Source organism: Helianthus annuus, chromosome 10 (assembly GCF_002127325.2).
Source record: "Helianthus annuus cultivar XRQ/B chromosome 10, HanXRQr2.0-SUNRISE, whole genome shotgun sequence".
NCBI lineage: Eukaryota > Viridiplantae > Streptophyta > Magnoliopsida > Asterales > Asteraceae > Helianthus > Helianthus annuus.
The window spans coordinates 11,206,488-11,220,783 of record NC_035442.2 but is presented as its reverse complement, the minus strand read 5'-3'; the positions used below and the strand labels follow the sequence as shown (position 1 = coordinate 11,220,783).

The following is a 14,296-nucleotide window of genomic DNA, read 5'->3' as shown; positions in this document are numbered from 1 at the left end:
ACCCATGCTCCCCTATCCGAAAACACCCATGTCCGAAAACACAAGGTGTTTACGTCCATCATGAGGCCAACGAAACCGATGGGCCTTGGCCCAGTAGTGATTGGTTAAAATGTTGTTGTTAACCTGTACGCGAAAAACATCAGTTAGAAAACCCTAATCACCCTTATACTCTCTCTCGTTCACCTTTGTAAACCAACGGCAGGTTGAATACCCGAGTCCCATACATCGGTCGAAGTAGTGTCTTTTCCGTAGGACGTGATTAATTACTTGTGAGTGCATAACCTAGCATACCGAGCAAACCAAGGTGAGTTCACACTCCTACTAAGGCATGGGATTCCCGGGTCGTGGGAACGGGTTAAAGGTTATCATTGATTATGAACGTACATATGCTTTTCCTAGACTATCACCTATCATGGTCCTCGGATGTCAGGACGGTTCCGTAGGTTGGGATAACACCTACGTGGTCACATGCCAATTACTATCCTTGGTACAAAGGATACGCACGTAAAACCTACGTGTATGCATTACTTACTTCTATTCCGTAGGTTGGGATAACACCTACGTGGTCACATGCCAATTACTATCCTCGTTACAAAGGATACGCACGTAAAACCTACGTGTACGCATTACTTACTTCTATCCTCGGTTGTGAAGGATACTTATACTGATCACTATCCTCGGATGTGCAGGATACCTATATTGATCACTATCCTCGGTTGTGAAGGATACTTATAGATACGATTTGTCTAGTGGTTATACAACATGGGAAGCCCCACCAATAGAACGTACTAACGGCCCAGTAGAGCCACCTGTTACAAACGAACTTACTATTACGCATTTACTTTCTGTGAACTCGCTCAACTAGTTTGTTGATCATTCTGTTACATGCCTTGCAGATCGTTAGGTACTTGGAGCTTGCACTGGAGAAGCGGGTCGTTGTGGGCAAGGATCGTTTTCTACGTTGAAACTATTATGACATTTAAAACTATTAACTATTGTTGGTTTATTTACTATGCTTCCGCTACACTTTAAAACTATGGTTATGTTTTGAACACCTATCGTATTGAATGGATGGTTTACATTTATTTTACTTAATATTAATTACATGTTCAATATGATTGGCTTGATCCTGGTCAGTCACGCTCCCAAGCGGTGATACTCCGTGTGGATTTGGGGGTGTGACAGATTGGTATCAGAGCCATTGGTTATAGAGAACTTGGTTTTAATATGGAAAAACGTTTTTATTAAAACCAGACTATAACCAGAACAGTGCTAACGATCACAACGACGCTTCGCTCCACGTTCAACTTCCTAGGTAGGTTTATGTTTATTGCCTACATGCTAGAATTTGCGTAGAACTTTGCTCGTAGTATGCTTACATTACTTTGCTCACTACTTGTTATTGCTTGAGAATACTTACGTGCTTACACTCTTCTGTCATCGCACTATTTGTGAACCATTCTTACTTATGCTACCTTTACTGTTCGATCATGTCTGGACGTGTTGACATGACTCAAGCCCAGTTGACGGCTCTCATTAACGAACAAGTTGCTGCGGCACTTGCAGCCGCACAAGCAGGAGGTATAACCTGCTATTCCAGACCTATTCTAGGATGTTAGATCCTACTCTCGTGACCCAACTCTCGCGCTTAACCTTGACCTATCTTTCTCGCGCAACGGGTCAGAACGCATAGCAACATGCCTGCACATTCAAGAACTTCATGGACTGTCGTCCAAACACATTCAGTGGCCCAGAAGGAGCAGTTGGACTACTCCATTGGTTTGGGAAGCTCGAGTCGGTATTCGAGATGTGTGAATGCCCTGAGGCTCGCAGGGTCAAGTACGCCACTGGTACTTTGGAAGAAATCGCGCTAATCTGGTGGAACGCGCAAGTACGGATACTAGGGTTGGCAACTGCTAACGCCACCCCATGAAACGAATTCAAAGAACGCATTGAAAGGGAACACTACACGCGTGATGACATCCACAAGTTGGAAGTGGAGCCTTACCATTTGAAAATGACGGGGTCAGAAATTGAAGCTCATACGAAATGATAGAACGAACTGGCCATCTTGTGTTCAACCATGGTGGACCCTCCAAGCAAGAGTATCGAATTGTACCTCAAGGGTCTAGCCTCAACAATATCCAAGACATTCAGCGTCTTGCTTATCGCCTCACGGATCAGGCAGTGGAACAGAACATGTTGCCTAGTTGTATCAGCGCTATTACTACCGCTACCACTTCTGCTACTCCTGCTACTCCTAGTGACAACAAGCGGAAATTGGATGGGTATTCCAGCAAGGGTTCAGCTACCGTTCGGTCTCAAGCACAACAGCAGCACATAGTGATCGCCAGAGCACAGCAGAAGCTAAGGATTCAGGAGCCCACGGCTTGCAAAACGGGATCGCCAGCAGCAACAGCAAGCAGAAATCCTATGCAAAGAAAAGATTGTTCGCATTCCTCGTTCAAAACCTCACGAAGTTCAAGGCGACAAGAGTGGTGCCTTGGTTGGCATCCCCTCTTTCTTGAAGGTTCAGAAATGTTTACGAAAGGGACTTACTGCCATTCTGGCACTTGTCACTGACGCATCAGCAAAGGTAAAGAAGCTGGAGGATATACCAGTTGTGCGTGATTTTTCCTCAAGTGTTTCCTGAAGATTTACCTGGTTTACCTCCTCATCGTCAAGTCGAGTTTCAGATTGAGTTAGCTCCTGGAGCAGCACCAATAGCCCGCGCACCGTATCGTTTAGCTCCAACCGAACTGGAAGAACTGTCGAAGCAGCTACAAGAGCTCTTGGAAAAGGGCTTTATTCGTCCAAGCTCTTCGCCTTGGGGAGCTCCAGTGTTATTTGTGAAGAAGAAAGACGGTACGTTCAGGATGTGCATCGACTACCGTGAACTCAACAAGGTGACGGTGAAGAACCGTTATCCTCTTCCACGCATAGATGACCTATTCGACCCGTTGCAAGGGTCGTGTTACTATTCCAAAGATTGATTTAAGGTCAGGGTATCATCAGCTGAGAGTCCGGGATGAGGACGTCTCCAAAACCGCTTTCAGAACTCGCTACGGTCATTACGAGTTTCTGGTCATGCCATTCGGACTTACGAACGCGCCTGCAGTCTTCATGGATCTTATGAACAGGGTGTGCAAACCTTATCTTGATAAGTTCGTCATTGTTTTCATCGACGACATTTTGATTTACTCCAAGAGTCAGGAGGAGCACGAGCAGCACTTACGTCTTATCTTGGAACTTCTTCGAAAGGAGCAACTGTACGCAAAGTTTTCAAAATGCGACTTCTGGCTTCGTGAAGTCCACTTCTTAGGCCATGTGGTGAACAAGGATGGGATTCATGTCGATCCATCCAAGGTTGATTCGATCAGAAACTGGCCAGCACCACGTACACCGACAGAAATACGCCAATTCTTGGGTTTGGCGGGTTACTACAGGCGATTTATTAAAGACTTCTCAAAGATCGCGCAACCACTTACTATGCTAACACAGAAAGGTGTCGTTTACAGATGGGGTAATACGCAAGAGACCGCTTTTCAGTACTTAAAGGATAGGCTTTGCAGCGCACCTATTCTCTCATTGCCAGAGGGCACGGATGACTTCGTGGTTTATTGTGACGCATCGATACAGGGGCTTGGTTGTGTATTGATGCAGCGGGATAAAGTTATTGCCTACGCCTCTCGGCAACTCAAGGTTCATGAACGGAACTACACGACGCACGATTTAGAGCTGGGAGCTGTTGTTTTCGCGCTTAAGATATGGCGACACTACCTGTACGGTACCAAGTGCACGATTTACACCGATCACAGGAGTCTCGAGCATATACTTAAGCAAAAGGATTTGAATATGCGTCAACGAAGATGGGTTGAACTTCTAAACGACTATGAATGCGCCATCAAGTATCATCCAGGCAAGGCCAATGTTGTGGCTGATGCCCTCAGTCGGAAAGACACTCTACCTAAGCGCGTGCGAGCGCTACAGCTTACTATTCAGTCCAGTCTTCTTGCACAGATACGAGCTGCTCAGTTGGAAGCACTGAAACCCGAAAAACGTCAAAGCTGAAGCCTTACGCGGCTCAAGAACGCATGGAACAAAAGGAAGACGGCGCCTACTATGTAACGGGGCGTATTTGGGTCCACTTTATGGCGTTTACGCGAACTTGTAATGGATGAAGCTCACAAGTCTCGCTATTCGGTACATCCAGGGTCGGATAAAATGTACCACGACATCAGCACTACTTATGGTGGCCTTGTATGAAGGCCCACATCGCTACGTACGTTGGAAAATGCTTAACCTGTGCGAGAGTCAAGGTTGAATATCAGAAACCAGCTGGTCTACTTCAGCAGCCTAAGATACCGCAATGGAAATGGGAAAAATTTCCATGGATTTTTACAGGTTTACCTAGATCTCAGCGTGGGAATGATACAATATGGGTCATAGTTGACCGACTCACCAAGTCTGCACACTTCCTGCCGATTAAGGAAACGGACAAGTTCTCCACTCTCGCAGACGTCTATCTTAAAGAAGTTGTCTCGAGGCACGGAGTGCCCACCTCTATTATTTCGGATCGCGATGCACGATTCACGACAGAGCTATGGCAAGCAATGCATAAATCTTCGGCTCACGTTTAGACATGAGCACAGCATATCATCCTCAGACGGATGGACAGTCTGAGCGAACGATTCAAACACTTGAAGACATGCTTAGGGCATGCGTTATCGATTTCGGCAACGGCTGGGAAAAGCACCTCCCTTTAGTGGAGTTTTCATACAATAACAGTTACCATACCAGCATTCAAGCCGCTCCATTCGAGGCATTGTGCGGACGTAAATGCGGTCACCTCTCTGTTGGGCAGAGGTGGGGATAGTCAGATTACGGGTCCAGATATTGTAGTGGACCCAAGAAAAGATTTCATAGATACGACAACGTATGGCGGCAGCACGCGACCGTCAGAAAGCCTACGCGGATAAGCGTAAGAGACCATTGGTCGGGACCGGGTTTTATTAAAAGTCTCACCCTGGAAGGGTGTGGTTCGTTTTGCAAACGAGGCAAACTCAATCCACGGTATGTCGGACCATTCGAAATCATTGAGAAAATTGGCAAAGTAGCCTACAGATTAAACCTACCAGCTGAACTCGGTGCAGTTCACAATGTATTTCACGTGTCGAATCTGAAGAGATGCCTATCAGATGAGACCCTTATAGTTCCTTTTAAGGAACTCACTATCGACGAGCGGTTGCAGTTCGTCGAGGAACCAGTTGAAATCACGGACCGAGATGTTAAGGTCCTCAAACACAAGAGAATCCCTCTTGTTCGAGTTCGTTGGAACTCCCGACGTGGTCCAGAGTACACCTGGGAACGCGAAGACCAGATGAGAGAAAAGTACCCCAGTTATTCGAAACCAATGCAACCACTACTGAGGCTGAAGCTACTACTACTGAATTTCGGGACGAAATTCCAAACCAACGGGGGATGATGTGACACCCCAGGAAAACCAGTGAACAATGCAGCTTACCTAGCCTCCTCAGTGAGTGCGTACCAAATTTCGGGACGAAATTTCTTTTAAGTTGGGGATAATGTGACAACTCGAGTTTCTAAGATTCCATCTTCGCACTATTACACGTTAATTGTTTAAATTGTTTGTTGACACGACTTGTTTGTTTCGAGACTGCATACGTTTGTAACATGTTAAATCATATTGTCATTGTTATGTTATATAGGGTGGTGTAAGTGTTTTAGTGATGTGTGTTTTATGTGTGAATAATTATTAAAATGGAACCTCTAGTCGAAATCACCCATGCTCCCCTATCCGAAAACACCCATGTCCGAAAACACAAGGTGTTTACGTCCATCATGAGGCCAACGAAACCGATGGGCCTTGGCCCAGTAGTGATTGGTTAAAATGTTGTTGTTAACCTGTACGCGAAAAACATCAGTTAGAAAACCCTAATCACCCTTATACTCTCTCTCGTTCACCTTTGTAAACCGACGGCAGGTTGAATACCCGAGTCCCATACATCGGTCGAAGTAGTGTCTTTTCCGTAGGACGTGATTAATTACTTGTGAGTGCATAACCTAGCATACCGAGCAAACCAAGGTGAGTTCACACTCCTACTAAGGCATGGGATTCCCGGGTCGTGGGAACGGGTTAAAGGTTATCATTGATTATGAACGTACATATGCTTTTCCTAGACTATCACCTATCATGTCCTCGGATGTCAGGACGGTTCCGTAGGTTGGGATAACACCTACGTGGTCACATGCCAATTACTATCCTTGGTACAAGGATACGCACGTAAAACCTACGTGTACGCATTACTTACTTCTATTCCGTAGGTTGGGATACACTACGTGGTCCATGCCAATTACTATCCTCGTTACAAAGGATACGCACGTAAAACCTACGTGTACGCATTACTATACTTCTATCCTCGTTGTGAAGGATACTTATACTGATCACTATCCCGGATGTGCAGGATACCTATACTGATCACTATCCCGGTTGTGAAGGATACTTAGATACGATTAGTCTAGTGGTTATACAACATGGAAGCCCCCACCAATAGAACGTACTAACGGCCCAGTAGAGCCATGTTACAAACGAACTTACTATTACGCATTTACTTTCTGTGAACTCGCTCAACTAGTTTGTTGATCATTCTGTTACATGCCTTGCAGATCGTTAGGTACTTGGAGCTTGCACTGGAGAAGCGGGTCGTTGTGGGCAAGGATCGTGGTTTCTACGTTGAAACTATTATGACATTTAAAACTATTAACTATTGTTGGTTATTTACTATGCTTCCGCTACACTTTAAAACTATGGTTATGTTTTGAACACCTATCGTATTGAATGGATGGTTTACATTTATTTTACTTAATATTAATTACATGTTCAATATGATTGGTGGCTTGATCCTGGTCAGTCACGCTCCCAAGCGGTGATACTCCGCGTGTGGATTTTGGGGTGTGACAGCGACTGCGGTGGGAGGAGAGATGGGGGATTCGCGACGCAGTGGGAAGAGCAGGAGGTCGTCGCGGCGGCTGTGGGAGGAGGGGAGTGGCCACCGACGCTCTGGGTTGAGAGTAGAGGTGAGAGACGACGTCAGTGGGAGGAAGAAGGGTGTAGCGGCGACGGAAGAGGAGGTGTGGAGGAGGAACATGCTAGGATTTTTGAAAAAGCAGAGGATAAGAAGAGAAGAGGATGAGAAGAGCCTTGAAGATGTGAGTTCAAGTCTGCACGGGAAGAGGTCTAGAAGACTTTTTTAATGAAAGGACTTTCAAAAAACAAACAGTCTGCAAACTCCTACGTCTGCGCGTGGTCTGCGTGAAGCAGACATAAGAGGTCCAAAAGTACTTCTCAACAAAAACAAACACCACCTTAGAGATGAGCATGGTATTGGTATCGGTATCGAAAGTACATATACCAAAATTTGCTAAAACTGGGTACCGGTATCGAAATATTCGGTACGGTACAGTACCGGTATTTGAAGGTAAAATTCGGTATTTTACCGGTACCGATACAAAAATGCCAAAAAGTGGGTACCGGTACCGAAAAAATTCAGTACGGAAAATTCGATACGGTATCTAGCACCAAATGCTCATCCCTAGCCTCACCAGATTGATTCTCTCTTTTACTCTATTTTCAACATCAAAAAATAACACCCTCTCTCCTTAACCCCTCGCATTTTCCCTTTCATCCGTTCATTACCAAAACCATAACCCCACAATCTCCCTCCACCTCGCCCCCCCCCCCTCTCTCCACAAAAAACATCCGAAACCAACAACATTGGGGAAGCTCTTAGGCCATGCGTTATATATTTCCTTCAACCTTGACTAGCACCTTAATGACATATCACCATCTCCCCATTCTTCTTCTCAATATCTCAACCTATGTTATACTATCCCCGCCTCTTTATATATATATATATATATATATATATATATATATATATATATAGGATCAAGATCAAGGGAAAAGTACTCTGAGTTGTGAGAACTTAGAAAACTCGGACTTTCCATGCGAGTTTTGTCCCCAATTTTTCACACCCCTAAATTAAAATGTTTAGAAAGACTGCCATAAAAAATAAAAAAAAATCGAAATGGTGTTTTTCGGCCACTTACAACAGCTGTGAAAATGTGATGACAAAAGCATGACATCACTTTTTACAGCATTTACGGCTGTCGTAAATGAAAATAAAAAACTAGTTTTTTTTGAAAAGTTGATTTTTAAGGATTTTTTGGTAAAAAAATTTTGAAAAAACTTTTCGTAAGGTCAAGTTCTTTAAATTCTCACAACTCGTATAAATTTTTATTTTACCCTAACCCTATATATATATATATTAAAAGGAATAATATCAAATACAAACACTTATGTTTATAAGAACGGTAAGAACCAACATATAATTGACAAGTGTCCCTTAATAAAAAATTTTTAGTGGTAATTTAGAAATTTTGACCCTATTTATTATAACTAATTTAAAATAATTATCAAAATATCACTAAATCCATGCAAGTTTACTTCAACATATCCATGATCTGGTAACTCTCCATGATTGAACCAACCTACAGGAACCACCACAAAAAAAAAAAAAAACCAGCACTACACTATATAATTAGCATAACATCTCAATCGTTCTCCATTATCAGCACATCGTCCTCAATCGTTCTCCATTATCAACATAAACGACATTAGCACAACATCCTCAATCGTTATTCCTTATCAGAACATCAGATGTGTGACAACCGTCACTTTTCCGTACATTCCGTACACTAATTGAACAGTAATTTGTGCTTAAATAATTGTGCATGATCTAGTTTACAAGACAAATGAATTTTTGATTACTGTTATATACATACAATGGCATTTCACATTACAAGACTTTATTCGTTGCTACATGCAACACGAGATAGTTCAAATGTTACACAGAACAGAATTGGCACCATTACCAGACAAACAAAAAAATGCTGACGACGTTCAGTACATAGACAGACAATATTTTGAGGCCCTGTATGAGCTAGAGATGACGTATTACACTAGTATAGTGTGTAGGGAAGTAAGGACCACAAAACTGCATGCTTAAGTGATAGACAAAGTGCCGGAAAGTGCCTAAAACACACTAAAAGTGCAGAATTCTGCAGAAAATAACCAAAATTCAGCTATTTTCAGCATTTAAACTCCAAAATATAATGCAGAAAAGTGGTTTATTGGTCCTGTATGCTTTCCTAAGTGTCGGGAATTAAAAGTGTCACAAAGGGGTACTTAATGAACGCTAAACGGAATAGTTTGACACTTTAACAAACCGGTATCTAACCGAACAACCGGACATTACCCGGAACACCAAAATATTGCTAGAAGCATTTGTTTTTATTTTTTGAGCTAGTCGTGATCCCCGAACACCCTAACACACTATATAATGCATGAAACATTTAAACACTAACCAAGATACTTGACTTCCAACTAAATTCTATAACTTATCATTAAAACCAAACCAAGACCCCTCCCCCCCATGCTAATCGGCCACATGGCCTAAATAAATAGATATTACATGATCCTACTAGATCTTGCCAATCTTCCTAAGATATTGCAAGATTTGTTACAAGATATGCTATGTACTTGTGAAGCATTGAACCATTGGACATTAGGGATGTGATTATAAGTAACATTCATTTTCTACAACACACATCACACAACTCTCACTCCTTCTCCCTCAAAAGCTCTCGGCCGACCCCCTTACTCCACACATCACCATTTTTCATTTCAAGTTCAAGCATTCCAAGCTCACAAAGGTGTTCAGGGGCGGTGATTAGTGAAGTGTGGAACTCTCGGAACTTGAAGGACCTCCTTTACAAGCTTTTATCCACTCTTTCTCCATTGTTCTTCCCTAGCTTGAAGCTAGTAGATCATCTTAACCATTGTTACTTCATATTGTTAGTGGATAAAAGTTATAGTTTGTTGATTTATACAAGAACACTAAAGAACATAAACTTGAATCATGAAGCATAAACTTACATAAGATGAAAAATTGTTAGTATGATGTTGTTTTGAATATGTTGATGTTTGCTTGATGTTTACTAGAAATATTGATGTTGATCAAGATTTCCTTAGATTCTGCGAATCTTAGAGTTGACCACGGCCCCCGTGTCCGCTGGGCACGCCCCCGTGGTGGGTGAGCTTCTACAACTTTGTCTTTTCTGTAGACACTTGGGCACGCCCCTGTGCTCATTGAGCACGGGGCGTGTTCAGCCTTCTGTTCTCTTGTTTTTGCTTGGGAAGATGCTGTCGGGGGGTCGGGCATGCCACGTTTATTCCTTTTCTTGTATTTATGTTAGATTTAGCTGCCTTTTGCTTCTTTTGTTCATTTGAGCTCATTTAATCCTGAAAATATAAAAGGAAGACAAAAACACACTTTTCCCAACATTAGTACTAAAAAAAAGGTTAGTTTTTATGCCGCATTTGATGTAATTTATATGTCACATTTTGTGCGCATAAAATACCCCCACACTTGAATCTTTGCTTGTCCTCAAGCAAAACTCTTTATAATGTGGCTTACACTCCCAAATGGAACGGGGTAGAGAAGGTTTTTGGCTTGTCATAGAGTGTCGGGATTTCCAAGATTCTTTATTAAGTTTTATTTTTATTTATTTACAATCCTATTCGTCATGATTTATTTAAAACGTTACATAAGATAAATTACTTATTAGGGCATAACATGCCTTTTTAAAATTTCATTTATATACAAGTTCACATACCTCACGGGGGATCACTCAACACTCGGCCGAAGATGTATTTTAGTGAATCACTCGAGAGCGACATGGAACTTACTCCTACCATAAGCTTGCCAAGCAATCAATCTCTTCCTCCTTTTTTAACTATATTCCTTTGTAAATATCAAGAGGACTTTTGGGGTGAAGGCTTAGGCTTGAGTTAAAGGTAGGTGGTTGGGTTAGTGGTTAGTAAAAGGGCGAAAGGCGTAAAAAGCGTCGGTTTTCGTAAGACTTTTTATTTTGTAACTTTTTATTTTGATGAAGTACTTTTTCTTTTTCAAACAAAGTTCTTTTTTGATAAACTTGTTTATTTATTTCTTTTGGCTTCATCGTCATCATTTTTTTTAATAAGGAAGTCATAAGAAAAACCGAGCTTTGTTACTAAAATAAAGGGTAAAAAATTAAAAAAAAGTTTTGGTGGGTAAAAGGGTGTTTGTTATGGGTTAACAAATGAAAAGGTTTAGGCTCAAAGGGGTTAACTAGGGGGATTTTGGGTAGGTGGTAAAAAAAGAAAAATAATGGTGTAGAAATAAAAAGGGTTAGTCCTAATGCCTCCATCATTTACTTACTCGGGTTTAAGTTGGTAAGGACCAGGAATGTATCGTCGTGGCAAGTTCTAGAGTCATAAGAACCAAGCGGCTATTCACACAAGAAACGTAAAATGAGCATTTAGTTTAAAGATGTGTATTTGTATGCTCAATAAAGGCTCAAAACTCACTTTTGTGGGAATGGTTTTTATGTGCTCAAGTATATATAATCAAATTTTAACAAAACTTGTAATGTCGTTTCATAATTTTCTTATGTTGGTTCTTTTTATCACAACGCTATCGGTTGTAAATTTGTAAAAATATAACCTTTTTAGAACTTAAAATTCCCAAATTAAACCTAGACAGGTAAAAAAAGTGAAAATTTTTGAAAAAAAATTGGGGTGATTAGCGGTTCCAATAGAGTTTTGTGTAAGGCTTGTAATTAGGACTTGCAAGATTCAAGGTTTTAGCATCCCCCCCCCCCACACTTAAATTACACATTGTCCTCAATGTGTCCCAAAAATAAGTTTTTAGGTTGATTGAATGTGTAAAAAGGTGTGAAAAAGCAAAAATTTATGTTGCTGGGCGTCTGGACACGGCCCCGTGGTGTCCGGGCACGGCCCCGTGTTCAGATCGCCAGTAATTGAAATTAGTAAAAAGAAACAGAAGCCTGGGCACGGGGTCGTGTTCAGCGAGCACGCCTCGTGTCCAGTTACCTGAATTGGGCATTTTCTGCAGATGGTTGGGCACGGGCCGTGTTGGGTGAGCACGGCCCCGTGCTGAATTTGCTGTAATGAAGAAAACTTGTCGGGTGGCCCTGTTTTTGTGCATGGGGTGCTGGTTCAAGTTTCCCTTGGAATCCTTCACCATCCCGAGTGTGTTTTATTCCTGAAAATTAAAACTAAACTAGAAAGCATAAAAATTAATCTAAACTAAACAAAGGATAGCTCCGCGGAATGCCTCCGTGGTGCGCTACGTTTATAAGGGTCCTTGGCTAGACCCAAAGCCTGGTCATATGTTACCCAAGTGGGATGTTTTGCATCCCATGCTGCACCGTCGGAGAGCATCAGCCAAACTTGAGTCTATGACCTTCATGTAGTTGACCGGGTCGTCGTCCTCTACTTTCTTTCCAACTCCAAACTTCATCTCCTTGTCCCCAATCCTCAATGTTAGTGTTCCATCATTCATATCTACCACTGCTTGGGCCGTCTAGGAATGGCCTACCTAGAATGAGTGGGACTTTGGTATCTTCCTCCATATCTAGTATGACAAAGTCGGCCAGGAAGACAAATAAGCCGACTTTGACCAATAGATTTTCAGCGACACCTTGCGGAAATTTGACGGACCTATCGGCGAGTTGTATGCTCATTTTTGTAGGGCTTGTTTCCCTGAGTCGGTTGAACATTGATGCGGGGATGAGGTTGATGCTAGCCCCAAGATCGGCTAGTGCATTGTGAATGGGGGATTCCCCAATCGAACAAGGAATTGTGAAGCTTCCAGGGTCAATCTTCTTTTGCGGGAGTTTGTTGAGTAGTAGAGCGGAGCATTCTTCGCCTAAATTAACTAGTTGCAATGATTCAATTTTCCTTTTATTAGTGAGGAAGTCCCTCATAAATTTTGAATATTTAGGCATTTGAGTTAGGACTTCGATAAATGGAATATTAACATGCAATTGTTTTAGTAAATTTTCGAATTTTGCGAATTGCTTATCGGTCTTTTGACAAATTAACCGACCGGGTTATGGAACCGGAGGAGTCTTAGTGGGCTCTTGAATTGGTGAAGAAGCCTTCTCTTGTTGGGGCGTGGGTGGAGTTGCGGTTTGGCTAGATTGGCTTCTTTCAGTTGGCGGTAATGGAGCCTCCTCGGGACCCACGGTACGGTTTCTCAAGGTGATGAGATGTACTTGCGCCTTTGGTTGGTTTCGGTATTACTTGGTAACGCGCCTTGTGTCTCTCGGAGAAATTTTGAGCTAATTGATTCAATTGTTTTTCAATGTTTTGAATACTAGCTTGTTGATTTCTGAAATTCGATTCTAATTGTTGAAATCGATCCGAGTTTTTCTTTTCGGTGTCGGAGATGAGGCGAGATACAGTATCTTCAAGCCTTTCTCGTCCACCTTGTTGTTGAGAGAAATTTTGAGACTCGTTTCTTGGTTGTTGAAAGTTTGTTCGTTGGTTAAGATTTTTTTGGTTACTACCATTGCCGGGTTCTCTCCGACCAAGGTTAGGGTGGTTACGCCATCCTTGGTTGTAGGTACCCGTTGGAGGACCCGACGGCCTAGGTCTATTGTCAATGTAGTTTACCGATTCTGTATGATTATCTACTTCTTTCATACAACTCCAATTTTCATGTGGCCCACCACACCCCTCACAAGCCATAACTGAGGCCGTTTTTGCCATCTCTAGCTTTTTGATATTTGAAGAAAGAGCCTCGATTTGAGCTTGTAAAGAGGTGCTTTCGTCAACCTTATGGGCGCCCGGGCAATAGATTTATTGCCTCAGGGAGTGTGCCACTGAAAATTGGTTTGGGCAATTTCCTCAATTTGATTATATATTTCATTTGGGCGACGATTACCTAAAAGTCCCCCGTAGCTAGAGTCAAGTGTTTGTCTTGTGTGTGGCAACAACCCATTATAGAAAGTGGATACTTGTTGCCATACCGCAAGACCGTGATAAGGACACTTTCTTAGTAGCTCCTTGAACCTTTCCCAAGTTTCGTATAAGGATTCCCCATCCTCTTGTGAATATGTATTAATTTCAGTTATTAATTTAGCCGTTTTAGCAGGAGGGAAATATTTATATAGAAACTTTTGGGCTAGTTCATCCCAGGTGTTTACCGAGCCAACTGGGAGGGTATTGAGCCAAGCCTTAGCTCGGTCCTTTAGTGAGAATGGAAACATTCGAAGGTGGATGTCGTCGTTTGATGCTCCATTGATCCGAAAGGTATAACATATTTCTAAGAAATTAGTAATATGTAGATGGGGATACTCGTCCGCA

At 42.3% G+C, this 14,296-nt stretch overlaps 1 non-coding gene across 1 annotated transcript; it reads left to right on the top strand.

Moving 5' to 3' along the window:
• The first annotated feature begins 13,963 nt into the window (after positions 1-13,963).
• LOC118483484 lies at positions 13,964-14,070 on the top strand. The gene has a single exon (XR_004870773.1). It is a non-coding gene; the product is annotated as a small nucleolar RNA R71 (small nucleolar RNA).
• The last annotated feature ends 226 nt before the right edge of the window (positions 14,071-14,296 follow it).